Here is a 26,468-nt window from a genome sequence, read left to right as displayed (position 1 = left end):
ACGCCACTCAGCTTCCCCTCCTGGTTTTGTTGCCATGCAAGAAATCAAACAGAGGCTTTGGCGGTAGCCAAGGGAGACTCCAAACACCGCAGGACTGTTTGTTCTTTGATTACCTGCTTCTGTGACTGCATAGCACCCAAGAGACCAACCAGCCAGTCCTGGTCAGCTCAGAGTTTACCTTAAAAGTCCACACTCACCAAGTGTCTCAACCCAGAGCTCCAAAAGAGAGGTCAAAAGAGAAAACCGAGACACAGAGACCACAGTAAGAGCTGGACGTGCGTAGTCCGCCCACGATGGTGTCAGTCGCCCTGTAGCCAGGCGTGTGGTCATTCCCAGAAACAGGGGCGGGAAGTGGGAGTTTTTCTGCTGTCCTGAATCAATGAGTAGGATTCAGACTTGGGAATTAACTGGCCCTCATTCTAAAGACAAGATCTGAGAGCTGGGAGCAGACCCCTGCTCGAGGCTAACTTGAGGTGGAAGACTGCCCTCTGACTCCACCCCCCACCACCGCTCCTCCAGCCCTCGAAGAAGGCTGTGAAGGAAGATTACTGGAGTTGCGAGGCTTCTGCCCACTGGGGAGTGATGCAGGTGTTGCCCTTCACGATGCCTTTCCGTTCCACACAGCCCTGTGCCAGGGCACAAGATGTGGCATGTGAACAAACGCGGGCTGGGGTCTAGTCGCCATTGAGAAGGAGCAACAGCAGAGCAGACAGAGAATGGCCAAGGAGTGGCCTGTCCCCTTGACATGGTGCAGTAAGAGAAGTAGTGGGCACAGTGGAAGGCAGCTGGGCTTGGACCATCCCTCCTGTTCCTCTGCCAGCTAGGGGAGGAGAGCCCAGCAGCCCAAGGCTGGGGGCAGGAATGCAGTGAAGAAGGTGGGGAGTTGAGTCAGAGCCTCCCAGTCTGGACAAGACCCCACAGGCGCTCTGAAAACTACACACATGCCCCACAGGTGAACCAGCTTTTGGTACCTGCTACACGGAGGTCACCAACAAGGGACAGAAAGAGGCAATGTTATGGAACCAAACTGGGGTCCACTCACCCGGTGCAGTAAAACCAGATATCCACACCGAGGTTTTTGCAGCAATAGAAAGGAAGGCATTTATTTGCAAGGGTGCCAAGAAAGAAAGGCTCAGAGAGTGAGGGGTTTGACCCAGGCCGTGCCACCTGCCAGTGTCCCCTGTGTCCCCTGCGTCCCAAACCCAGGGTGGCAAGGCTGCCCTTCCCTTCCACCACATCCAAACATTTGACAAGCCCTTTCCAGCCTCCAGGGCCTCCTGCCAGGCCCCTTCCCATGCTTGTTGCTACTGCCCTGGCTTAAGGTCCTTGCCTCTGGCCTGGGCTGTGGCCCGCAGCACATCCTACAGAAACTTAGGTTAATTTCCCCAAAGTACAATTTTGGTCATTTACTTTCCTGCTCAAAATAACAACAACATTTCCCTTAAGAAAAGTTGACTTTTCTTGTGTAAAGCATGAAGGAAAGGTAGTAAGATTAGGAAAGTTAGTCTATAGGTCTCTGTTTGAAGCACATAGATGGTAACAACAGCAACAACAACAAAAAAAAACAAAAGGGAGTTTTTCTGTGTCACCTTAGGCAATTTACCTAACCTTTCAGAATCTCAGTTCTAATCACTTCTGTAAATCAGGGAAAATAATACCTGCTACACAGTATCATCGCAAGCAATACACAAGAGAAAGAAGTGAAAGAAACTGGCCCATACTATGTGTTTTAAAAATACTTTTTTTTTTTTTTTTTTTTGAGACAGGATCTCACTGTCACTCTATCTCCCAGGCTGGAGTGTAGCAGCGTGATCATAGCTCATTACAGCCTCAGTCTCCTGGGCTCAAGCAATCTGCCCACCTCAGCCTCTGGAGTAGCTGGGACCACAGGCATGCACCACCACGCCAGGCTAATTTAAAAAATTTTTTTTTAGAGAGGAGGTCTCCCTATGTTGCCCAAACTGGTCTCAAACTTCTGGGCTCAAGCGACTCTCCCACCTCGGCCTCCCCAAGTGTTGATATTACAGGCATGTGCCACACTATTTTTTCCTAATAGGACCCTGGCAAGGGCTGAAACATACGTAGTAGGTACTCAATATATATTGGCCAAATAAAAAGAGAAATAAACAACAGTTGCCAAGCTACCAATTCCCACCTCTCAGTTTTTCCTGTCATGTGAGTTACTGTAAATAATCCATTTCATTATGCATAATTAAAGCTGAAGCGATGGCTCAGATTAAGTTATGGAAAACGTCAGAATAATTAAACTTTTGCATTAAAGAAACTCACATCTGTTTCATTTTCAGCCTGACTGCACAGCATTTTTCATGTTGCCCTGTTTTTACCAAGATAGCATGCCTCCCCTTCCTTCCCCTCCCTGGTTCTAGGGAGCAAAAGGGTCATCTTTTGGAATTCGCTGTGGGTGTTTTCTCCTGTAACTACAGCTTCTGTTTCCAGCCCCGAGGTTGCTTCTGCCATTGCCACGGGCTGCTGCCCATGTGTCAATTCCCATCTCCCTCTGAAAGCACCTAGTCCTAGCACCAGACACCCAGCTGGGCCTGAATCACACCAAGGCTGAATGGGACCTTGCTGTCCCTGGCTCTCCTGTCCCTGACTGCCAGTATGCTGAGCTGTCCTGGATCCACCAAGGTCTCAGCCAGATGGGATGAATGGGTCCCTCAGGCAGGGTTGGAATCTCTAGGGCAGGCACCCCTCCAGCTTCACATAAGACGCAGGAGCCTTCTCCTACATGCTGTCTGGCTTAGCAGTGATTCAGGCCCTGAAAGTATTTCAGGGGCCTTCCCTGGGAACTACCTACTGTAAGTGTCTAATTTGCTAGCAAAGGAGTTGTGTTCCAAACATTTTTTGACTTGGAACTCGGAACTCAATTACCCTTACATAATCTATAACATATAGTCATGCACCGCATAATGACAACATTTCCATCAACCATGGACTTCGTACACAATGGTGGTCCCACAGATGATAATGGAGCTGAAACATTACCATCGACTAGTGATGTTGTAGCTGTTGTAACATCATAGTGCAACACGTTACTCATGTGTTTGGGGAGATACTGGTGGAACAAACGTGCACTGCTAGTCATGCAAAAGTCTAGCACATACAGTTATGTACAGTACATAATACTTATAATGATAATAAATGTATACTGTCATTTTAGAGTATACTCCTACTTATGAAAAAAAATAAAGCTGGCCGGGCACTGTGGCTCACACCTGTAATCCCAGCACTTTGGGAGGCCGAGGCGGGTGGATCACAAGATCAGGAGTTCGAGACCAGCCTGGCCAACATGGTGAAACCCCGTCTCTACTAAAAATACAACAGTTAGCTGGGAGTGGTGGTGAGCACCTGTTGTCCCAGCTACTTGGGAGGCTGAGGCAGGAGAATCTCTTGAACTTGGGAGGCAGAGGTTGCAGTGAGCCGAGATTGCGCCATTGCATTCTAGCCTGGGTGACAGAGTGAGACTCCATCTCAAAAAAAAAGCTAATTGTAGAACAGCCTCTGGCAGGTCCTTAGGAGATATCCAGAAGAAGGCATCGTTATCATAGAAGATGACAGCTCCATGTGTGTTATTGCCCCTGAAGACCTTCCAGTGGGACAAGATGTAGAGGTGGAAGACAATGACATTGATGATCCTGACCCTGTGCAGGTCTAGACTAATGTGTGTGTTTGTGTCTTCATTTTTTAAAAAAAGGTTTACAAGTTAAAAAAGTAGAAAAATTGTATAGATTAAGGCTATAAAGAAAATATTTTTTTGTACAGCTGTTCAATGTATTTTAAGCTGTTATTACAACAGAGTGAAAAGTTTTAAAAATACAAGAGTTTGTAAAAATGTTACAGTAAGATAAGATTATTATTGAAGAAAGAAAATTTGAAAAATAAATGGAGTGGACTAAGTTTACAAACTCTACAGTAGTGTACAGTAATGTCCTAGGCCTTCACATTCACTCACCACTCACTCACTCACCTACAGCAACTTCCAGTCCTGCAAGCTCCATTCATGGTAAGTGTCCTATAGAGGTGTACCATTTAAAAAATCATTTATGCAGTTTTTTCTTGTTTTTTTTTTTTTTTTGACGGAGTCTTGCACTGTCACCTGGACTGGAGTGCAGTGGCGCGATCTCGGCTCACTGCAACCTCCGCCTCCCAGGTTCAAGCTATTCTCCTGCCTCAGCCTCCCAAGTAGCTGGGATTACAGGCACCCACCACCACGCCCAGCTAGTTTTTTGTATTTTTAGTAGAGAGGGGATTTCACTATGTTGGCCAGGCTGGTCTCAAACTCCTGACCTCATGATCCACCCACCTCGGCCTCCCAAAGTGCTGGGATTACAGGCATGAGCCATCGTGCCCGGCCTTATGCAGTATTTTTTAATGTACTTTTTCTATGTTTACATAGAAATACATACCATCGAGTTACAATTGCCTACAGTATTCAGTACAGTAATATGCTGTACAGGTTTGTAGCCTAGGAGCAATAAACTATACCATAAAGCCCAGGTGTGTCATAGGCTATACCATCGAGGTTTGTGTAAGTGCACTCTATGATGTTCGCACAATGATGAAATTGCCTAGTATTGCATTTCTCAGAATGTATCCCCATCCTTAACAAACTGTACTTGTCTGTACTTTAAATATTACAGCCTTAAGATGAGACACAGAAGTACCGTGCAATGCCTGGGCTCTGTTAGCAGCTCCACAGGCATTGGTGGGCTGGCCTGCAAGCCTCATCACCTTTATATCTGCGGGGCAGTTCTGTTCATGGTCTGTTTGTTCAGGACTGGAACTATGGGCTTCCAGGAATCCAAAACCTAGAACAGAACACCCAGGTTCCATCATTCAAGCACCTCCCCCATCTCAGGCCTCCCTCAGGAAAGGCACTCAGGGAAGACCCATGCTCACAGCAATGGTGCCATGCAGATGGCACAAACCTGATTGCAAGAATAGAAACACATCCCTCCCCATGTCCCCTTTGTGGGCCACTGTCCTAGCACACACATTGCTTTAGCACCACATCTCATGGATCTTTTTTTTTTTTTTTGGAGACAGTCTGGCTCTGTCCCCCAGGCTGGAGTGCAGTGGCACCATCTCGGCTCACTGCAAGCTCCGCCTCCCGGGTTCACGTCATTCTCCTGCCTCAGCCTCCCGAGTAGCTGGGACTACAGGTGCCCGCCACCACGCCCTGCTAATTTTTTTGTATTTTTAGTAGAGACAGGGGTTCACTATGTTGGCCAGGATGGCCTCGAACTCCTGACCTCGTGATCTGCCCACCTCGGCCTCCCAAAGTGCTGGGATTACAGGCTTGAGCCACCGTGCCTGGCCAGATCTTTTATACATCTGTCTCGAGGCAGCCTTGGCAAGTTTTCCACGACAGAGAAGCTCTTATGCTTCTTTGCACTCCAATTGCTTCACATTTAACACTGTGCCAGATGCATAGTAAGTGCTCAAAAAATATGGAATTACTGATCTTACTTTATACTTCCTTGCCTCGTGTCATGCTCTCCTCTCACACCCACCCCAAACATCGACCCAGTGAGAGCCCCCCAGCTCTTGCAGGGATAGAAATAAAGAAGTGCCACAGCCCTTCTCACTTCTAGAACCCCGGAGCTGCATTCCCTGACTGGCCTTGAGGACCATGGGAGGGGCTCCTCTGAAGCCAAGGCTCTCAGGACCCACTGGTAGGGTCCTTTTCCTGGCTTCACAGGTGGAAAAGTGCCTGAGAAGACGTCCTTGGGGCTCAGCCCCACCTGACTCCAGGGCACATGCTGTGACTGTGGGCTAGGCTGCCTGCCCTCTGGGCTCACGTCCCAGATAATTCTTTTTTTTTTTAAAACCGTTTGTGATATAATTCGCATACCTTACAATGCACCCAAAGTGTACAATTCAGTGATTTTTAGTATATCAGACTAAATATATATATATTGTATACTAAATGTATATATATTGTATACTATATACAATATAGTATATGTTGTGCAACCATCACCATAATCAATTTTATAACATTTTCATCCCCCCCAAAGAAAAACCTCTTCAATCCTTAGCAGTTACTCTCAATTTTCCTCTAACTCTCGCCCCTAACCCTAGGAACCACTAATTTACTTTCTATCTCTATAGATTTCCTTATTCTGGGCATTTCATATGAATAGAATCATATGATATGTGGCCTTTTAAAATTTTTTTTTTTTTTTTGAGATGGAGTCTCACTCCATCACCCAGACTGGAGTGCAGTGGTGTGATCTCAGCTCACTGCAACCTCTGCCTCCCAGGTTCAAGTGATTCTCCTGCCTCAGCCTACCGAATAGCTGGGATTACAGGCGCGTGCGACCATGCCAGGCTAATTTTTGTATTATCAGTAGAGACGGGGTTTCGCCATGTTGGCCAGGCTGGTCTCGAACTCCTGACCTCAGGTGATCTGCCTGCCTTGGCCTCCCAAAGTGCTGGGATTACCGGCATGAGCCAGCGCACCCAGCAATATGTGGCCTTTTGTAACTGGCTTCTTTTACTTGCATAATGTTCTTTGGGTTCGTGTATTTTGTTGTATGGCTCAATACTTCATTCCTTTTTATTGCTGAATAATATTGGGTTGGTGCAAAAGTCATTGTGGTTTTTGCCATTACTTTTAATTACTTTTGCACCAACCCAATATTATTCCATTGTATGGATATACCACAATTTAATTTTCTTATTAATCAGTTGATGGACATGTGGGTTATTTCAACATATTGGCTCTTACAAATAATGCTCCTATGAACATTTGTGTACAAGTTTTTGCACGACATAGGTTTTTATTTCTCTTTGGGAAATACCTAGAAGTGTAATCACCAGGTCATATGGTGATTCTACCAGGTCATTCTTGTGGGCAAATGTCTAACTGCTTTGAAGCCAGCTCCTTCTCCAGCATCCTTCATTGGCTTCCTGCAGCCCCTAACCCAAGCTGTGGGTCTCTTCCTACTTGAACTCTCTGCCACTTTGTTCAAACATCTTCATGCCAGCTAATTCCTTCTTCCCCCTTCAGGTGGCATTTATTTATTCACTCAAGAAATATTGACTACCTACTGTATGTCAAGTCCTGTTGTGCATGCTAATGTTATAGCAGAGAACTGTTTTGTTCTCTGAAACAAATGCCTGGCCACAAGCAACAGATGCTGTAGAAGCACCCCACCTTCCATCCATCCAGTCAGCCAGCTGTGGCTCTGGTTGAAGCTCACCGCATGGCAGCACTGAAAGGTGACAGCGTGCTGGCAGCCCTCGCAGCCCTCGCTTGCTCGCTCTAGACGCCTCCTCTGCCTGGGCGCCCACTATGGCGGCACTTGAGGAGCCCTTCAGCCAGCCGCTGCACTGTGGGAGCCCCTTCCTGGGCTGGCTGAGGCCGGAGCCAGCTCCCTCAGCTTGCAGGGAGGTGTGGAGGGAGAAACGCTGGCGGGAACCGGGACTCTGCATGGTGCTTGCGGGCCAGCACAAGTTCCGGGTGGGTGTGGGCTCGGCGGGTCCTGCACTCAGAGCAGCCAGCCGGCCCCGCTGGAGCCGGGCAGTGAGGGGCTTAGCACCTGGGCCAGCAGCTACTGTGCTCGACTTCTCGCGGGGCCTTAGCTGCCTCCTTGCAGGGCAGGGCTCAGGACCTGCAGCCCGCCATGCCTGAGCCTCCCCCCTGCCATGGGCTCCTGTGCAGCCCGAGCCTCCCCCACGAGCACCATCCCCTGCTCCATGGCGCCCAGTCCCATCGACCACCCAAGGGCTGAGGAGTGCCCCCGCACAGCGTGGGACTGGCAGGCAGCTCCACCTGCAACCCGGTGCGGGATCCACTGGGTGAAGCCAGCTGGGCTCCTGAGTCTGGTAGGGACTTGGAGAATCTTTATGTCTAGCTAGAGGATTGTAAATACACCAATCAGCACCCTGTGTCTAGCTCAGGGTTTGTGAATGCACCAATCAACACTCTGTATCTAGCTACTCTGGTGGGGACTTGGAGAACCTTTGTGTCCACACTCTGTATCTAGCTAATCTACTGGGGATGTGGAGAACTTTTGTGTCTAGCTCAGGGATTGTAAACGCACCAATCAGCACCCTGTCAAAACGGACCAATCAGCTCTCTGTAAAATGGACCAATCAGCTCTCTGTAAAATGGACCAATCAGCAGGATGTGGGTGGGGCCAGATAAGAGAATAAAAGCAGGCTGCCTGAGCCAGCAGTGGCAACCCGCTTGGGTCCCCTTACATGCTGCGGAAGTGGTGTTGTTTCACACTTTGCAATAAATCTTGCTACTGCTCACTTTTCTGGTCCACATTGCGTTTATGAGCTGCAACACTCACCACAAAGGTCTGCAGCTTCACTCCTGAGCCAGTGAGACCACGAACCCACCAGAAGGAAGAACTCCAAACACATCTGAACATCAGAAGGAACAAACTCCAGACACACTGCCTTTAAGAACTGTAACACTCACCATGAGGGTCCACAGCTTCATTCTTGAAGTCAGTGAGACCAAGAATCCACCAATTCTGGACACAGCACTGTGGTTGCATCAGGATGGAAGGTCTGCTATGACGTGGTTCTCCCATCGAGGAACTTGGGTCCTAGTCCAGGGACAAACCAGTAAGCCCAGGATTACAACCAAGTAATCCAGGCATGCCTGAGGCTGTGGGGTATGGGAGTAGTGGAGGGAATGAATCAAATTCAGGTCAAGAGTGAAGCTGCCAGAGAAGGTTTCTAAGGGCAGGAGTGAGCTGAAGAAATGAAGGGTAAAGGCAAAAGCAGTTAACAACGTAGAGGTATGAAATAGCATGGCTCACCCTATGGCATTATGCCAGCTGATTTATCCTTAGAGAAGCTCAGTTTTTAAGAAAAAATTTATTTTTTGAATAGGTAATACATGAACACGATGCAAAATTCTAAATCTTCAAAAGAGTAAACAATGAAAAACACGTCTTCCTATCTCGTTTCCCCAGAAGCTGTTTCCCTCCTCAGAGACAGCCATTATTGTTACAGCCTTGTGATCCTTCTAGAAACAGTCTATGCGTATACAAACATATACTCAATAGCATAGTCTCTGCTTTATGGAAATATAGTCTGTGCTTCATTAATGGAAGCATATTATATCCTCTCTACTTTACTTAGTTTTTCCTCTTACTATATTTGGGATATTGTAACATATCAGTGCATACATAGCAGCACCATTCTTTTTAGTAACTGCATAATATCCATTGTATGGATGTGCCACATATTTATCAAGTCTGCTATTGATGGGTGTTTGCTTTGTTCTCAATTTTTTTTCTATTACAAGTAATGCTGCAATAAACGTCTTTGGATCTATATAATATGATACCAGAGTATATTTGTAAACTAAATTTTTAAAAATGGACTTGAATGGGAGAAAACTAAATTTTGATAGACGTTGCCAAAATACTCCTCAAAGAAGTTGTGCCAATTTATACTCCTACAATTGACATGTGAGAGTGTGGGAGAATCCCCCAAATCCTCACCAATAAAGTGTTATCAAACATTTTACTTTTTGCCAATCTGTTAGGTTAAAAATATCGTATCTCATTTCAATTTGCATTTCCTTCTCATGAGTAAAATTGGGCATTTCTACCATTTTTCTACTGGGTTGTTGGTATATTTTCTACTGGTTTGTAGGAAATTTTGGTATGTTGAGGAATTTATTCCTTTACCTGTAATATGCATTGCAGATATTATTTCCTCTTTATCATTTGATTTTTGACTTTGTTTCTAGGGATTTCTGCCATAAAATTTTTTTTTAAATTTTATATAGTCAAATGTATCACCTTGTGTTCTATGGCTCTACTTTTTGCTCGCTACTTAGAAAGGTTTCTCTCTGAGATAATAATAAATACTTTCATATTTTCTTCTAATACTTTTATGGTTTTGTTTTCAAATACAAGTTTCTGATTTCCTTGAAATCGTTCTGAAATAGGAAAAATTCATTGTCCCCATTGCAGGGTGTGCGATGGGGGTGTGGCTCACTTCTTCAGTGCCCTGCTGCTCAAACCTCTAGAGGAGCATACAGACCAGATGTGCAGGCTGTGGGGCTCCAATGCCACGACAGTGTCTAGGGGTGAATGTTTACAGCTGAAGCCCCAGGAGAAGTGTGTTATATTGTGCACTTTTAGTTTAGCCATCCGTAGGTGGCCTTTGTTAGCTCACTTAGACCCCTGCCTTATCACAAGGACAGATGGCTTTCTGTTTCCAGGGGTTCTGGCCTTGGTGTACCGGAAGAATCAGATCACATGTGGGCTTGGAGAATGAGTGCAAGGTTTTATTGAGTGGAAGTAGCTCTCTGCAGATGGGGGAGCCAGAAGAGAGATGGTTTTCCCCTGGAGTTAGGTGGCTCAGAGGCCTGGCCTCTCCTCCAACTGCCCCAGCCAAAGTCCACGTGTTCTGCCGGCATGCCAGTGCCTGTCAGTGCATTCCTCTGGACGTCAAGCTGCCCATGTGTTCCTCTGCTGATGTGCTCGTCTTGACATCCAGCTGCTTGTGTGTCTGCCTGCTAGGGTCTCAGGGTTTTTATAGGCACAGGATAGGGGTGTTGCAGGGCAGGGTGGTCTTGGGAAATGCAACATTTGGGCAGAAAAACAAAAATGCCTGTCTTCACCTAGGTCCATGGGCACAGGCCCCAGTGTGGAGCCCTAGCCAGGGACCACGCCCTTCTCTACTCAGCACTTCCCTGCCTCCTTCCATATCATTTAAAGGGACCATGCCCTTCCCAGTACTTCCTTCCATATCAGTTCCTTAAGCTGTGAGGTAGGATCCAATGGGAACTTCTCTTTCCAAAACTGCTCTTTAGCCAACTTAGCCAGAGTGCTAATCATCTGCTCAAAGAGTTGGGATATGGGAATATTTTCCCCTTCACATTCAAAGAGTAGTTAAGCTTAGGATAGAACTATCAAGCAGAGGAAATGTGCCTCTAGCCTGTTTCACACAGCACCTGGAAGAAAAGATGAGCAAAGTTTCTCTTAGCTCACAGCATGTCATTCAAGAGAAAGTTGGAACTTTCCCTCTGTGTGAAATAATCAATCCAAGACTTGCTTTTCCTGGCCTCAGTCCCCTCATTTGCATGGATGTGGGTGACCCAGTGTTCAGTGCGTATCAGCCCTCTGCTTTGTACATAGTAATCCCATCCTGCACAAAGCAGTGGGTGAAATACATCTTAACGTGGGTGCCAAAAGCAAGTCTGATTCTTCAGGCTAAAGTACTCAGTGTTCTCCCTCCCTCCATGCCTTTGCCTAAACTGGAAGTTATGTCTTTACTCACCTCAGCTCATGCAACAAGACCAGAGAGAGCCTCATGACAGGCAGCAGGTCATTTTGACCTCGCAGTCTTCTAGTTAGCAAATCTGACTATTTTGATTGATTTATTTATTTGTATTTTCCTCCTCCCAAAAGATAGAACTTTGCCAGTTTTTAACTTTCCTCTGAAACCCTTCTTCCCATTTTCTAGGTTTTCTATGTTATTTACAATTAAATATCTCCTTGTTTTTACATAAAAATGAGGGGTGTTTATTTAACCATCAATATTGTCAATGCTTTTATATTTATCAAAATATTTTATAGCTTTATTTATGCAGCTTTTCTTCTTTCAATTCTTTTTTCTAGGTTTTTCTTCTTTCTTACACCCTTTAGTAGTTCATTCATCCAGAGTGTGTAGTCAGTAAGTACTTTTAGTTGTGTGTGTCTGGAAATCTTTATTTCATCCTGGCATGTATATAATAGTTTAGCTGGGTATAGAAGTCTAGGTCGACAGTTATTTTCCTTGATTTCCTGAAGATATGCTCTCCCTGTCTTCTAATATTTATTTCTACCCATGAAATAGATATTAGTTTTTTTTGGCTAATTTTTGCTGTTGGCCTAACATTGTTTTTGGTATTTGGTTTCAGAAAGCTGTCTTTTCTTTTTTGGTAGTTCTTAAGCCTTTTATTTATCCTTAATGTCTTACAATTTTAAAATTCTAATTTTGCTTTGAGACTATGAGGCTAGCTGTTCTTGAATTCCTATTGTAAGTTTCTATTTTTGAAAGGATAACAAGTTTATAACTGTTTTTAAAACTCAACTGATTAGTTACCAATTGAAAAACAAATTCATTGAGTAGATGGTATTAGTATCAAAGTATTGCTTTGTTATGTTCTCAAAACCATAAGTCTACATAGATTTGAAAGAAGTGCCTATAAATCAGGACTTCTGCTGAGTAATGTCAGATAACCACAGTCTTACTGTATATGAAACGTAACATTAAAATAACAAACATTTCACAGATAACATTTGACACATAACAAATAATTTTTATTATTTCATCATAATCCTTTACAGGTATGTTGAATTAAAACCAATCTTCAAAGGAAAATAATCTTAATTTTCAAAGCAAATAATAATATGAGTTCTTGCAAGACAAAAATTTAGAGTTGCATTTATTTGATTTGGTTTTGCTTAGCTTTGATGACTTAAGAGTTTCTTCCCTTTTTGCTTCATCCCTGGGATGCAAGGCTGGTTCAACATATGCAAATCAGTAAAAGTAATCCAGCATATAAACAGAACCAAAGACAAAAATCACATTATTATCCCAATAGATGCAGAAAAGGCCTTTGACAAAATTCAACAGCCCTTCATGCTAAAAACTCTCAATAAATTAGGTATTCATGGGACGTATCTCAAAATAATAACAGCTATTTATGACAAACCCACAGCCAATATCATACTGAATGGGCAAAAACTGGAAGCATTCCCTTTGAAAACTGGCACAAGACAGGGATGCCCTCTCTCACCACTGCGATTCAACATAGTGTTGGAAGTTCTGGCCAGGGCAATCAGGCAGGACAAAGAAATAAAGGGTATTCAATTAGGAAAAGAGGAAGTCAAATTGTGTCTGTTTGCAGATGACATAATTGTATATTTAGAAAACCCCATCATCTCAGACCAAAATCTCCTTAAGCTGATAAGCAATTCAGCAAAGTCTCAGGATACAAAATCAATGTGCAAAAATCACAAGCATTCTTATACACCAATAACAGACAAACAGAGAGCCAAATCATGAGTGAACTCCCATTCACAGTTGCTTCAAAGAGAATAAAATACCTAGGAATTCAACTTACAAGGGATGTGAAGGACCTCTTCAAGGAGAACTATAAACCACTGCTCAATGAGATAAAAGAGGACACAAACAAATGGAAGAACATTCCATGCTCATTGATAGGAAAAATCAGTATCATGAAAATGGCCATACTGCCCAAAGTAATTTATAGATTCAATGCCATCCCCATCAAGCTACCAATGACTTTCTTCACAGAATTGGAAAAAACTAAAGTTCATATGGAACCAAAAAAGGGCCCACATTGCCAAGACAATCCTAAGCCAAAAGAACAAAGCTGGAGGCATCACACTATCTGACTTCAAACTATACTACAAGGCTACAGTAACCAAAACAGCATGGTACTGGTACCAAAACAGAGATATAGACCAATGGAACATAACAGAGCCCTCAGAAATAATACCACACATCTACAACCATCTGATCTTTGAAAAACCTGACAAAAACAAGCAATGGGGAAAGGATTCCCTATTTAATAAATGGTGCTGGGAAAACTGGCTAACCATATGTGGAAAGCTGAAACTGGATCCCTTCCTTACACCTTATACAAAAATTAATTCAAGATGGATTAAAGACTTAAATGTTAGACGTAAAACCATAAAAACCCTAGAAGAAAACCTAGGCAATACCATTCAGGACATAGGCATGGGCAAGGACTTCATGTCTAAAACACCAAAAGCAATGGCAACAAAAGCCAAAATTGACAAATGGGATCTAATTGAACTAAAGAGCTTCTGCACAGCAAAAGAAACTACCAGCAGAGTGAACAGGCAACCTACAGAATGGGAGAAAATTTTTGCAATCTACTCATCTGAAAAAGGGCTAATATTCAGAATCTACAAAGAACTCAAACAAAGATACAAGAAAAAAACAACCCCATCAAAAAGTGGGTGAAGGATATGAACAGACACTTCTCAAAAGAAGACATTTATGCAGCCAACAGACACATGAAAAAATGCTCATCATCACTGGCCATCAGAGAAATGCAAATCAAAACCACAATGAGATACCATCTCACACCAGTTAGAATGGCAATCATTAAAAAGTCAGGAAACAACAGGTGCTGGAGAGGATGTGGAGAAATAGGAACACTTTTACACCATTGGTGGGACTGTAACCTAGTTCAACCATTGTGGAAGTCAGTGTGGCGATTCCTCAAGGATCTAGAACTAGAAACACCATTTGACCCAGCCATCCCATTATGGGGTATATACCCAAAGGATTATAAATCATGCTGCTATAAAGACACATGCACATGTAAGTTTATTGCGGCACTATTCACAATAGCAAAGACTTGGAACCAACCCAAATGTCCATCAATGATAGACTGGATTAAGAAAATGTGGCACATATACACCATGGAATACTATGCAGCCATAAAAAAGGGTGAGTTCGTGTCCTTTGTAGGGACATGGATGAAGCTGGAAGCCATCATTCTCAGCAAACTATCACAAGGACAAAAAATCAAACACCACATTTTCTCACTCATAGGTGGGAATTGAACAATGAGAACACTTGGACACAGGAAGGGGAACGTCACACACCGGGGCCTGTTGTAGGGTGGGAGGAAGTGGAAGGGATAACATTAGGAGATATACCTAATGTAAATGACGAGTTAATGAGTGTAGCACACCAACATGGCGCATGTATACATATGTAACAAACCGGCACGTTGTGCACATGTACCCTAGAACTTAAAGTATAATAAAAAAGAAAAAAGAATTTCTTCGCTTTTTAAAAAAACTGGTATACTCTCTTCATGCAATCAAAATATTTCAATTCAAAAAAAATTTAACTTAATATCCATCTTTTCAGAAGCTTATTATATCTTACTATGGGATTCTTCTGTTTGTGTATGTGTGTATGTGTATGAGTGTTTGTACATTTAAACCTGCATTCTCAAATAAGTTCCAACTCAAGCAGTTGGACTTTTAAACAGCTCTTTGTGCTCCTGTGGGCCCTCCACACCCTGCATTTAAAGTCTCTACTATATTAAAAATAAGAAAACTCTTTGTCCACTGGGCTCCTAATAGAGCTGCCAGTAATTAAAAGTTTTCTGGACATCTAGTTGATTATACTCATGGGGTTTCCTCAAGCAACTAGATAAAAGCAAGGAAGGACCACAGAGATCTTCTAAATGCAAAGCTACACAAGCTTTGCATTTTCTAGATAAGAAGACCGTTTAAATGACTTGCCGAGCTCACAAACCAGTTAGCAGAGGTTCAAGAACGGCTGCCAGTCCTCTGGCTCTTCAGCTCTGCTATCTTTCTCCTACTCTTAAAGTGTGGTTAATAATAATAGGAGGAACATAGAAGCAGCAGCCAATGACTGATCTGCATGTACTGCTTTACAGGAAGCACTTTCACGTGCAGACAACATCTTCCGCTATAATTGCTTCACTGACCATCTCTTAGAACTTGCCAATCAATCTTCCAAAATGCCACCTCTGTCCCTCAACAGATAATGTGAGAATATAGATATTTTCTGACAAAAATCTGGTTGTGGAGGACAGTGGCTACTGAACAGGCAAATCACCATGGCTGGACAGTCCTGAGGAAGGGCCTGAGGAGTGGGAGTGGATGGCCACTAGCTATTTGGACATGATCATCATTGTCATCACAGAACTCCCAAGGGCACAGTACATAGGTGGCTTTCCTGAGATCCTCTGCTTTGGGGAGCTTTGATCTGGAAGATGATAGAAAGTGAAAGCTCTGCCAACAGTGCTTAAAGCGGCCCCTCAAATATATCTGTGCGTGGATCTACACATGTGTGAAGGTATCATCATCTAATGAGACTGATATTTAAATTTGTACATCTTTTTGAATATTATTCTTCTACAGAGGAGATGCCCTATGCATGACTTTTTGCTTGTGGATATAGTTGGAAGTAAGGAAACCCTTTGGAAAAGTGGGGTGGTAGAAAAGGAACAGTACTGACTTTGCAGTTAAGTGGACCCAAGTTTGAATCCTAACTCCACAAACTACCGGCTATGTGCTTGTATGAGTGTTACTTAGCCTCTTCCTAGTAAAAAGAAAGAAAATGGGGCCAACTTCTATCTCACTCATGTCCAAGATACATCTTGTCCAGCACAGAAGGAAAAATTGATCTGTGGGCATCAGAGAAAGCTAATCTTGACTGTGGGAAATCAGCTTATACTTGTTTTGAAGCTTAGTATTTTCCCAAACCTATTGCTTTTCTTGAAAAAATAACTGATGGAGTAAAGCGGAAATGGATGGATGAAGTAAGCAGATATTTCGACCCAGAAATGGTAGCAATACAAAATAGGGAAACTAGAAAGGAAAAGCCAGACTGCTGCATCTCAGGTGAGGACCAACTGTGCTTCAGTCTTCTCTTCCAAGAAAAATCTTCCAGCCAGAGAGAGCTGAATAGACTGATGAAGGAGAAAGTGAAGCCAAGACTATAGAAATGACAGTGAGAAAGCAAAGTAATGAAAGTAATGATGCAAACACCATCCACCTGGGGAAGGAAAGACCCAGGAAGGTGTCTGAGTCCATCCTCTGCAAGGAAGCCCAGGGCTATGCTCTTGACATGTGGCTTAAAATTCAGTGGGGCAAATACTGTACTAGGCAAAGACTTCCCACCAATCCCGAGAATATGTTTTAGAGTTGTATAGGTATAGACACAAATCTTAGCTGCACTGATGATTAGGAGGGTGACTTCAGTCAGGTAACTTAATCTCTCTAATTTTATATAATGTGAATAGTAATACACATAAAATCATATCAATTAAATGAGGTGGTATCTATAAAGTTCTTGGTATAAAGTTGGCATTCAATAATAGCTATTATAACAAGCATTAATTTCGTAAAACACAGACTTATGTGGGCAAACGATAACTTTATTTTTCCTGTTTCTGGCCTTACTTTTCATCTTGAGCTTTCTCAAACCATTGCGGAAAACTCAAATTCGCTATTTTCAGGTAAACCTAGTCAGATCCAGCAACTTCCCGGGCATCTGGATTTAGAACTGAGTTACAGTTCAGATTTTCTTCGCCCTCTTTCCTTGTATCTCTGAGGTTGACACTGATGTCCGGCTGAATTCCCACTTGCCCACACAGTGTTGAGGGCTGGGTGAGGGCATGGGGAGAGGGCACCCCCTTCTTGGTGCTCTGCTGGCCTGCTGCTTCCGACACACCATCACCTTGCCTCAGAGACCTGCAGGTCTCCATGGCGTCCTCCCAGGCTTCCTGCAGTCCTGACCGTGAGCTGTACCTTCCCCACATAGGGTCCCTTCATCCTGGTCTCCAGGCCTCACAGGCTTGCTGTCTCCCAAGCATCTTCTGTGTGTCCTCACTCAGGAGCCTTGGATGTTTTCTAATGGCTGACACACCCCTTTAGGGATATGGAAAACTCAGGATAGCCTCTGGCCCCATGTGCGATGCCGTCATTTCTACCCACTGCTGACACACAACAATGGATCAGATGTAGTCTCCCTGGAGTTTATCCTCACATTTAAAGGTGCTCCCCAGACACTCCCGCCCCTGTGAGTTGGCTATTGTCAGGGGATAGGGAGGATGTACGCCTTCCACATTGCATCCAACTCTCTTACTCCCTCTTCAACTCCCCTCTCTCCACTCAGCCTGAGGGCTTTATCTGTTAGTCCAGAAACCAGGGAGGATGTGGGTGGAGAGCAGGCAGGTAGAAATGGGCGCTGCCTGCTCACATCTTCTTTCAGATTTTTCTTCTGTCTATGCCCGGCTAATGCCTTCTGGAGCCCAGGAGTTTGGTGTCTTGTTCTCTGTTTCTGTACTGTTTGGATTATGGAAAGCTATATTCGTTCACTAGACTGAACAAAGTGCCACAAGCTGGATGGCTTAAACAACAGAAATTTATTGTCCCATAGTTCTTGAGGCTTGAGGTCTGAGATCAAGGTGTTGGTGGTGTTGATTCTTTTTCAAGGCTGTGCGGAGAATCTGGGCACACCTCTCTCCTAGCTCCTGGTGGTTTGCTGTCCTCACCCTGGTCTCAACCTTCATCGAAGACATGGTGTGCTTCTCCCTGTGTGTGTTTCTGTCTCTGTATCCAAATCTCCCCTTTCATAAGGACACCAGTCATATTGGCTTAGTGCCCACCTTAACAACTGCACTCAGACTTTTCTAATTCCATGTGATGGTTAATTTTGTGTGTCAACTTGGCTAGGCCATGATACTCCGATATGTGGTCAAACGTTGTTCAGGATGCTTCTGTGAAGTCAATTTTTACAAGAAATTAATATTTAAGCCAGTGGTCTTTAAAACAGTTTTGCCTCTATAATGTGCATAGGTCTTATTCAATCAGTTGAAGCCTCAATAAAACAAAGATTGACCTTCCCTGAGCAAGAAGGAATTCTGCCAGCAGACTGCCTTTGGACCCAAACGGCAACATCAGCCTTTTCCTTGGGTCTCCAGCCTGTTGGCCTGCCCTGCAGATTGTGGACTTGCTGCACCTCCATAATCATATGAAACAAATCCTTAAAATAAATCTCTGTCTGTCTATCTATCTATCTATCTATCATCATCTATCTATCTATCTATCTATCTATCATCTATCTATCATCTATCATCCGTCTATCTATCATCATCTTCCCATTGGTTCTCTTTTTCTGGAGAACCCTAATACAGACATATTCTGAGGGTTAGGACTCCAACATAACTTTTGGGGGGACACAATTCACTGTATAACAGACACTATTCAGCATACAAGTGAATGAGGTGCATGAGGATGGGGGGCATGTCCACTGACACAACATGGTTACCCCAAAGTCCAAGATTGCCACCACTGCCAACAAGCACCATTGTCCAATCCCTCCGACAATGCATGAGGGCTCTGTACATTGCTCCACAGTTTTGATATGGCTTCTTAAGTCTCTTAATCTGTAGGTTCCCCTCTACTTTTTTTCCTTTGTAAATTATGTGTTGTGAAACTGGGTCTTTGTAAATTATGTGTTGTGAAACTATTCCCACACTCTGTATTTTAATAAGTATGTTCCCATGTATTGTTTAAAATGTTTCTATTTTCCCTGTCTTTCCTGTTAACTATCCCATCCCAAGCAACTCACCCCACCCCCACTCTCTCCAGCCACAGCGGCCTCTGTCTCCTCAAGGACACCAAGCCTTGCAAGCCCAGGGATTTCGCCGCACGGTTTCCTCTGTCTGGAACATCCTTCCCTCAGCTTCCCCCATCTGGCTCCTTTTCAACTCACAGATCCTGCTTTAGAGGGACCTCCCCTGACCCCACTCCTGATCATCCTCCCTCCGAGTACCTCCTTTCCTTGATTCATGATTTTATTGATTTATTTATTGAGACAGGATCTCTCTCTGTCACCCAGACCTAGAGTGCTGTGGTGCAATCATAGCTCACTCACTGCAGCCTCGAATTCCTGGGCTCAAGCAATCCTTCCACCTCAGCCTCTCAAGTACTGGGACTACAGGCACATGCCACCATGCCCAGCTAAATGTTTAACAATTTTATGCAGAGACAGGGTCTCACTGTGTTGCTCAGGCTGGTTCCTAACTCCTGGGCTCAAGCGATTCTCCTGCCTTGGCTTCCCAAAGCACTGGGATTACATGTGTGAGCCACCGGGCTAGGCCTATTCATGGTTTTTACCACATGTTTTTACTGTGTATTTCTTCATGAAGTTATTTGTTTACAGCCCATCCGATTGTGAGCTCTGTGAGGGCAGGGACCATGTGTGTTTTGTGCATGACTGTAGCCCAGTGCAAGCCACAGTGCCATTAACTTGTTAAATAAATGAATGAATAAACGAAGGCATGTTGGCTCTGAACTCAAACTGGTGGCAGAGATTCTGCCTAGCAACCCAGTTCCTAAATCCCAGATGGAGGCTATTACAGAGAAGACAATAATAAACGAAACACCAGTTGTAAGCACATGAATCAATTAAAGCCCTGTTTACATTTTTTTTGTCAAACATAATCAGTTAGCATTTGAATTAAGGTCAGGCTCATTGTTTATAGCCTCTATTGCCTGTCAAAAATGGATATGAATTCCGTGCTTAAAAGGCTTGGTATCCAGGTTAAATTGCTTGCTATCTGGGCAATGGGGCTTATCTTTCCTCATCCAGATGTGAAGAGTCAGAAGGTACCAGTTACTCTCATTTTTAGTCCACAGAACCTGAGGCTTAGGTGGTCTGGAGGAGGTGGTCCAGAGTCTCATCCAATTATAGGGTAGGCAGTTGCAGAGCAGGAAGCATGTGCACTTTGGCATTGGACTTGGCCTTGAGCCCCGCTCCTCCAAGCACTTGCTTTGTGACTCTGGGCAGGTTACTTAAGCTCCCTGATCCTGCTTCCTCATCCAAAAGTGAGGGAAAGAGTGCCTCTCCATTGCAGAACAGATTGTGAGAATCAAAGAGGATCATCTGGGTGAAGTAGTGAGTCCTGGCACATGGTAGGTGCTCAAAACGGTATTCTTACATTCCTCAAAAAGTCACAGGGCGCCTCCAGCATTCTCTTTTTTACAATCAAGGTCTCCTTGTTTATGGTTTAAGACGCTTTCCACTACCCCACAAGTGTAAACACACAAACAAAAAAGGGCAGCTTTTCCCTTGAGATAAAAAATTATAATCCTCTATAAAAGAACTACAAATAAGACCCTAAATGATGAATTTTCCAGTGACTGTCATTGTTCAGCTACTTTAAATATCTTTTGGAAGTAGCTGGGCATTCATTATAAATAAACTATAAATTAGACTTGCTCCCCACTTATAATACAAACTATGATAACCAAGTATATAGTGACAGAAATAGAAATATTATATCACAGCTATCTATAATAAGAGCAAGCATTTATACAGTGCTTTCCATTGCCAGATACTGTTCTACGTGCTTAATATAGAATAACTCCTTAATCCGCACAACAACACTGTGAGACAGTTGTACTAATATCTACACCCCCCATTTTACAGGTGGGGAAACTGAGGCACAGGGAAGTTGGGAAACTTGCCAAAGTTTCCAAATCTAGGAAGTGATAGAGACAGGATTCAATCCCAGGTGATTTGGCTCCAGTCTGGGTTCTGGCAGCCCCTCTGTCCTCAATTATTGCACTATTCAGAGCACTTACATACATAAATAGCACATTTGTCCATATTGTACACAATAAATATATACCAAATTTTGTCAATTAAGAATTAATTTAAAATAGATAAACAGACTGGGCGCAGTGGCTCACGTCTATAATCCCAGTACTTTAGGAGGCCAAGGCAGGTGAATCACGAGGTCAAGAGATGGAGACCATCCTGGCCAACATGGTAAAACCCTGTCTCTACTAAGCGTACAAAAATTAGCTGGTGCCTCTAGTCCCAGCCACTCGGGAGGCTGAGGCAGGAGAATCACTTGAACCCAGGAGGCAGAGATTGCAGTGAGCCGAGGTCGCACCACTGCACTCCAGCCTGGTGACAGAGCAAGACTCCATCTCAAAAATAAATAAATAAATAAATAAATAAATAAATAATAAAATAAAACAGATAAACAGCACATTTGTCCTCTTAAATAGAATGGTGATCCCATCTCCTAGTGTTGCTTCTTATTCCTTCCCCCATAATCACTGGAAAGAAAAGTAACTGGACAAAGATGTTTGTGTGTGGCAGAGGTGGAGCAGAAGAACCTACAGAACTGAGAATTCAATCTGGTTCCATTTTATTCCTCCTTTGGTTCATTGGTTTGCTGCTATAATAAGAAATCGCACTGTCAATCACTGAGCAGGTGGGAGGGGTTTGGTTATCAGGAAGGAATGGGGCCTGGGTGCTCTTGGCTGTCAGAGATGGGGGACAAGATCTTTGGTGTTTTAATCTCAGGGGTCTCTTTTAGGGGCTTTGTTTGGGGAGAATAAAAAAGCCCCAACCCCCAGGGGATTCTAGGGAAAGGCCTGGGAAAGGGGATCGTGAAGGCAGAATCCTAAATCAGCCCTGACCAGTGCCTCTGAGGCGAGAGGACCCCTAAGGAAAATGGCTGATGATCGGGGAGGTGGGGTGGGCAGCAAGAGTGTAAATGTCTCACCTGTCTTGGAGGAATGGGCTCAAGCCGGTTCTAGGTGACATTATCGTGCCCGAGTATTACGGAGATGCTCACACCTGGAACCCAAGTGGTACAAATGGCGGACTTTCCAGCTCTCCCACCTCAGTAGAAGGGCCAAACCAGGAACCTACAGTGCATGCCCACCATGTTTGTCCCATCCGCTGGGGGCTGCCTCTGATGTCCGCAGGGAGCCCTGTCAGGCCGAGTACAGAAACGTTTCATTTTTCCGGTCTACCTGAGTGAGAGGAGATTAGAAAGCACCACTGTCAAACTCTCAGAGCATTCTGGTTCTGCACTTAGGGTGCTCCATGGAGACAAGAAAATATGCTGCTTACAGATTTTGCTAGAGTTCCTCTTCTTCACCATGGTGTAGCATGAATTCCGTTCCAATTTACTTTTCTGTGTTTCAGAGGCTCCTGATCTGAGGGTCTGTGGGAGACCTGGTGGGAGTTGCCAGCCACAAAGTCCCATCTTAGAGTTAGGGTTCCAGGAGCAGGTCAGGATTGGGGAAGATGAGAAGTACAGGACCCAAAGGGAGACTGTAAATCTGAATTAGAGGGAAACAGCAGAATGAGAGCTGGAGAGACCTACAGAGCTGAAGGAGAAGAGTGAGGCTCTAAGTAACAGGTAACTGGGGTTCAGCACCAACTGGAAATAGAGAAAATGGAGAGTGGGGTGAGTTTGGGTTTGGGTGGAGGCCATGAACAGGGCAAAAATGTCTGGGACTTATTTGTCAATGGGGCCAGCCATGGGGCAAGGGCAGTACTACTGGCCTAAGGATACTTGCCCAAGGCACTCAGGTCTTGCTTGTTCCTACCCCTAATAAAGTGGGGGTGGGGGTGGGGTCTGTGTAGGATCAACAAGACTTTTCTCTTCAAGCATTTCTGAGGCTTTTCATTAGGCAAAATCCTGTCTGCCTGAGGCATCTCCAGTTTCTGCATTTCCTCTGACTGGGGATAAAGGCTCTGCCCCTGTTAAAGGGATAGGAAGCCAGAGGGAAAGGACTCCAGGGACCAGAGAGAGCCTCCCCCAGGCCTGGACAGAGTCCTGTCTCTGCCCTGGGCAGAAGGGACAGGCTCCTACAAACTGGACACAGGGCTCTGTTTGCTTTATTGCCATGCCTGCTTACAGACGCCTGGCTGATAAGATTAGTTGACACACCAGTGTCCCTGGGAAATTGTAAGAGATGCAAACAAGCGTGACAGGAAACATTGAGAACAATATGAGGTTTCTATGTACTCAGGCTGGAGGACAGCTTTGCTTTCATGAATCAAATCCCTGGGCTGATAGCCGATGTTGTGGTCCAGTTGCTACAGTTGGGATAGAGGCTGGAGTTTCCTTGGAGAATTCACTGTAGACTAGATTTGGTCATGAGTTACTTGACTCACAGCCTTTGACAATGTCTATGAGGGACAGACCGTGCCATTCTAGCCATGGCTACTGGGTGGTACCCAGATTGGTGGAAGTGGCCATCACCAGGAAAGTCAATTCTGACCTCCTTGAATTACAGCCGAGAAGGTGGTATTTGTAGCAAATGGAGTCTCAGAGAGAGATAAGAAGACATTTCTTTATGAGCTGAGTCTAGGAAACCACCTTATGTGTACATTTGAATATCATAAATTTAAAAATAATAATTTAACTATGTAGCTTTCCAAGTAATTCTTGGATTGGTTTAATTGACTATGCATGGTGTACATGTGTGCACCTGTGCAAGTCAAGGAATTTTCTAGAAAGATGATATACTCCCAGTAAGTAGGACTGCAGCGTGATGGTGATTAGAGCCTCCCTATCTTCATCCTTTTCTGGGGTAATTTGTCCTTCTACAGCCCCAAAGAGGACTCTCATTTACCCTGCTCTTTTTTTTTTCTTTTTTGAGACAGAGTCTCACTGTCACCCAGGCTGGAGTACAGTGGCGTGATTTCAGCTCACTGCAATCTCCGCCCCTCCCAGGTTCAAGCAATTCTCCTGTCTCAGCCTCCTGAGGAGTAGCTGGGACTACAGGCATGCACTACCACACCGGGCTAATTTTTGTATTTTTAGTAGAGATGGGGCTTCACCATGTCAGCCAGGCTGGTCTCAAACTCCTGACCTTAAGCGATCCGCCCACCTCAGCCTCCCAAAGTGCTGAGATTACACGCGTGTATCACGTGCCCGGCCTCATTTACCCTGCTCTTATCACACCCTGTACACAGATGACTGAACACTCTAACCCAAAAGACCCCAGGCCATAGGCAGGGCTGTGCCTGTCACACTTTCTCTTTGGTTTTTTTCTCTTTCAAGACATTGACCTAAGAGACCTGGTGATGTTTCAGTGATGAAGAGTGCTCCAACTCAGTGGCTATATAGACTCAGGAGTGGGGAAGTGTGCCAATGAGGAAATGGAAAAGGCAAGAGAGAAGAGGAAGACAGGAACAGACACACAGACAAGCAAAGAGAAGAGAAAGACTGTGGCCTCATGAGAGAGGCAGGGAACGTTTGGGATCCCAACATCCTCGTTCCACTCTGAGCCTTCATTGTCAACCTTGGTATCTGGAGGTTGCCTGTCAAATCCTTGGATCCATACAGTAACCCCCATTAAACTCCAGCTAGTCCAGGTATGTTTCTGTCCCTTGCAACCAAATAATCCATAAGACAGCATGATTGGACAAGATCAGAGAGTAAGCATCTAAGACCACAAAGACAAGCTTATCTAAATGAGAGCCGTTTAGATGTCTCCAATTTACTTTAAATACTCCAGTGAGGTAGAGACAGGGATATTATGTGTGTGCTGGTTCATTTCTGCTTTTACTCTAAGGGCAGTCAGTTGCTCTAATGGAAAATTCTACTCCAGGGTAGTGAGCTAGTATTTTATCAGATAACGACACACTCCAGAGGCAGCCACTTTAAGTGCTTCTTTGATCGATGTCTCCCTGAATACCTGAGGCTTTGTTAATTAGCACAGTGAATGTCAGAAATGGATTTTTATTGTTTAAATTAGTTCATCGTTAATAAGTACAATGAATATTAGAAGTGGACTCTCCTTTGTGAAATGAAAGGTATTCAAGATGTGTGGATTGGCCAACGTATTCTAGACGTGTTAACTTCTCCACTGTTACATGAGGAAAGATGTCACTGGAAAGGGGTCCCAATCCAGACCCCAAGAGAGGGTTCTTGGATCTCGCACAAGAAAGAATTTCAGGTGAATCCATACAGTAAAGTGAAAGGAAGTTTATTAAGAAAGTAAAGGAATAAAAGAATAGCTACTCCATAGGCAGAGCAGCCCCAAGGGCTGCCAGTTGCCCATTTTTATGGTTATTTCTTGATTATATGAAAACAAAGGGTGGACTATTCATGTCTCCCATTTTCAGACCTTATAGGGTAACTTCCTGACATTGCCATGGCATTTGTAAACTGTCATGGTGCTGGTGGGACTGTAGCAGTGAGGATGACCAGAGATCACTCTTGTCACCATCTTGGTTTTGGGGAGTTTTGACTGGCTCCTTTACTGCAACCTGTTTTATCAGCAAGGTCTTTATGACCTTGTGCTGACCTCCTATCTCATCCCATGACTTAGAATGCCTTAACCATCTGGGAATGCAGCCCAGTAGGTCTTAGCCTTATTTTACCCAGTCCCTATTCAAGATGCAGTTGCTGTGATTCAAACACCTCTGACAGTGCGGTAGATACATAAATGTGTGGCCCAGAGTCCTCCTTCAAGGAAGGACTTGCTACCCAGCTGTGGGGAGTACCATCAGGGGATAGCTGCAGCTGCCTGCTCCTTCGGGGTCTGCTTCAGATGCAGAGAGCCTCCTCACCCAGAGTCCTTATCTGCTGCCTGAGCCAGGTCAGGGATAAAGACACAGCTATTTGACCCAGTGCAAGATAACCCTGATGGCTAATATTTGTAGTGTGATGTGTCCCCTGCCAGGTTGCTGAGGGATGTGTGTCTGCTTCCTGAACCCTGAAGGCCAGGCCATGAGCCAAGGCCACAGTACCCAGCTGAGGAGCAGGTATTCCTGAGAAACCAAACATCCCAGTGAGTATCTGCAAACCTACCCAGGAAAGCAATCTCATCACACACACACACACACACACACACACACACACACACACACACACAGCAAAGAGCCAGAAAATTAGCTTAAAAGCAGCTTAGGGATGGGGGGCAGGGTGGATCTCTAAAGCTGTCCTGCTGCTGTCCAAGAGTTCCTTGTATGTAAATCCTAATAACTCATTTATTTGCTAGGCTGGACTTGTTCAAGCCATTTTTTGGTCTCTCCACTCCCTCCCAGTTTGGGGGAAAGTTTTTCTCATTACAATATTCACTCTAAAACTCAACATTGGGTTGGTT

General features: G+C 44.4%; 1 long non-coding RNA gene across 1 annotated transcript; it reads right to left on the bottom strand.

The window, feature by feature from the left end:
- Positions 1–16,443: 16,443 nt before the first annotated feature.
- On the bottom strand, positions 16,444–23,087 carry LOC115837976. The gene is made up of 3 exons (XR_004033035.1): positions 22,474–23,087; positions 22,121–22,373; positions 16,444–18,313 (listed from the first exon to the last, which is right to left on the bottom strand). It is a non-coding gene; the product is annotated as an uncharacterized LOC115837976 (long non-coding RNA).
- Positions 23,088–26,468: the final 3,381 nt, after the last annotated feature.

Source organism: Nomascus leucogenys, chromosome 13 (assembly GCF_006542625.1).
Source record: "Nomascus leucogenys isolate Asia chromosome 13, Asia_NLE_v1, whole genome shotgun sequence".
NCBI lineage: Eukaryota > Metazoa > Chordata > Mammalia > Primates > Hylobatidae > Nomascus > Nomascus leucogenys.
The sequence above is the reverse complement of the archived record's forward strand: the minus strand, read 5'-3'. Positions and strand labels throughout refer to the sequence as shown.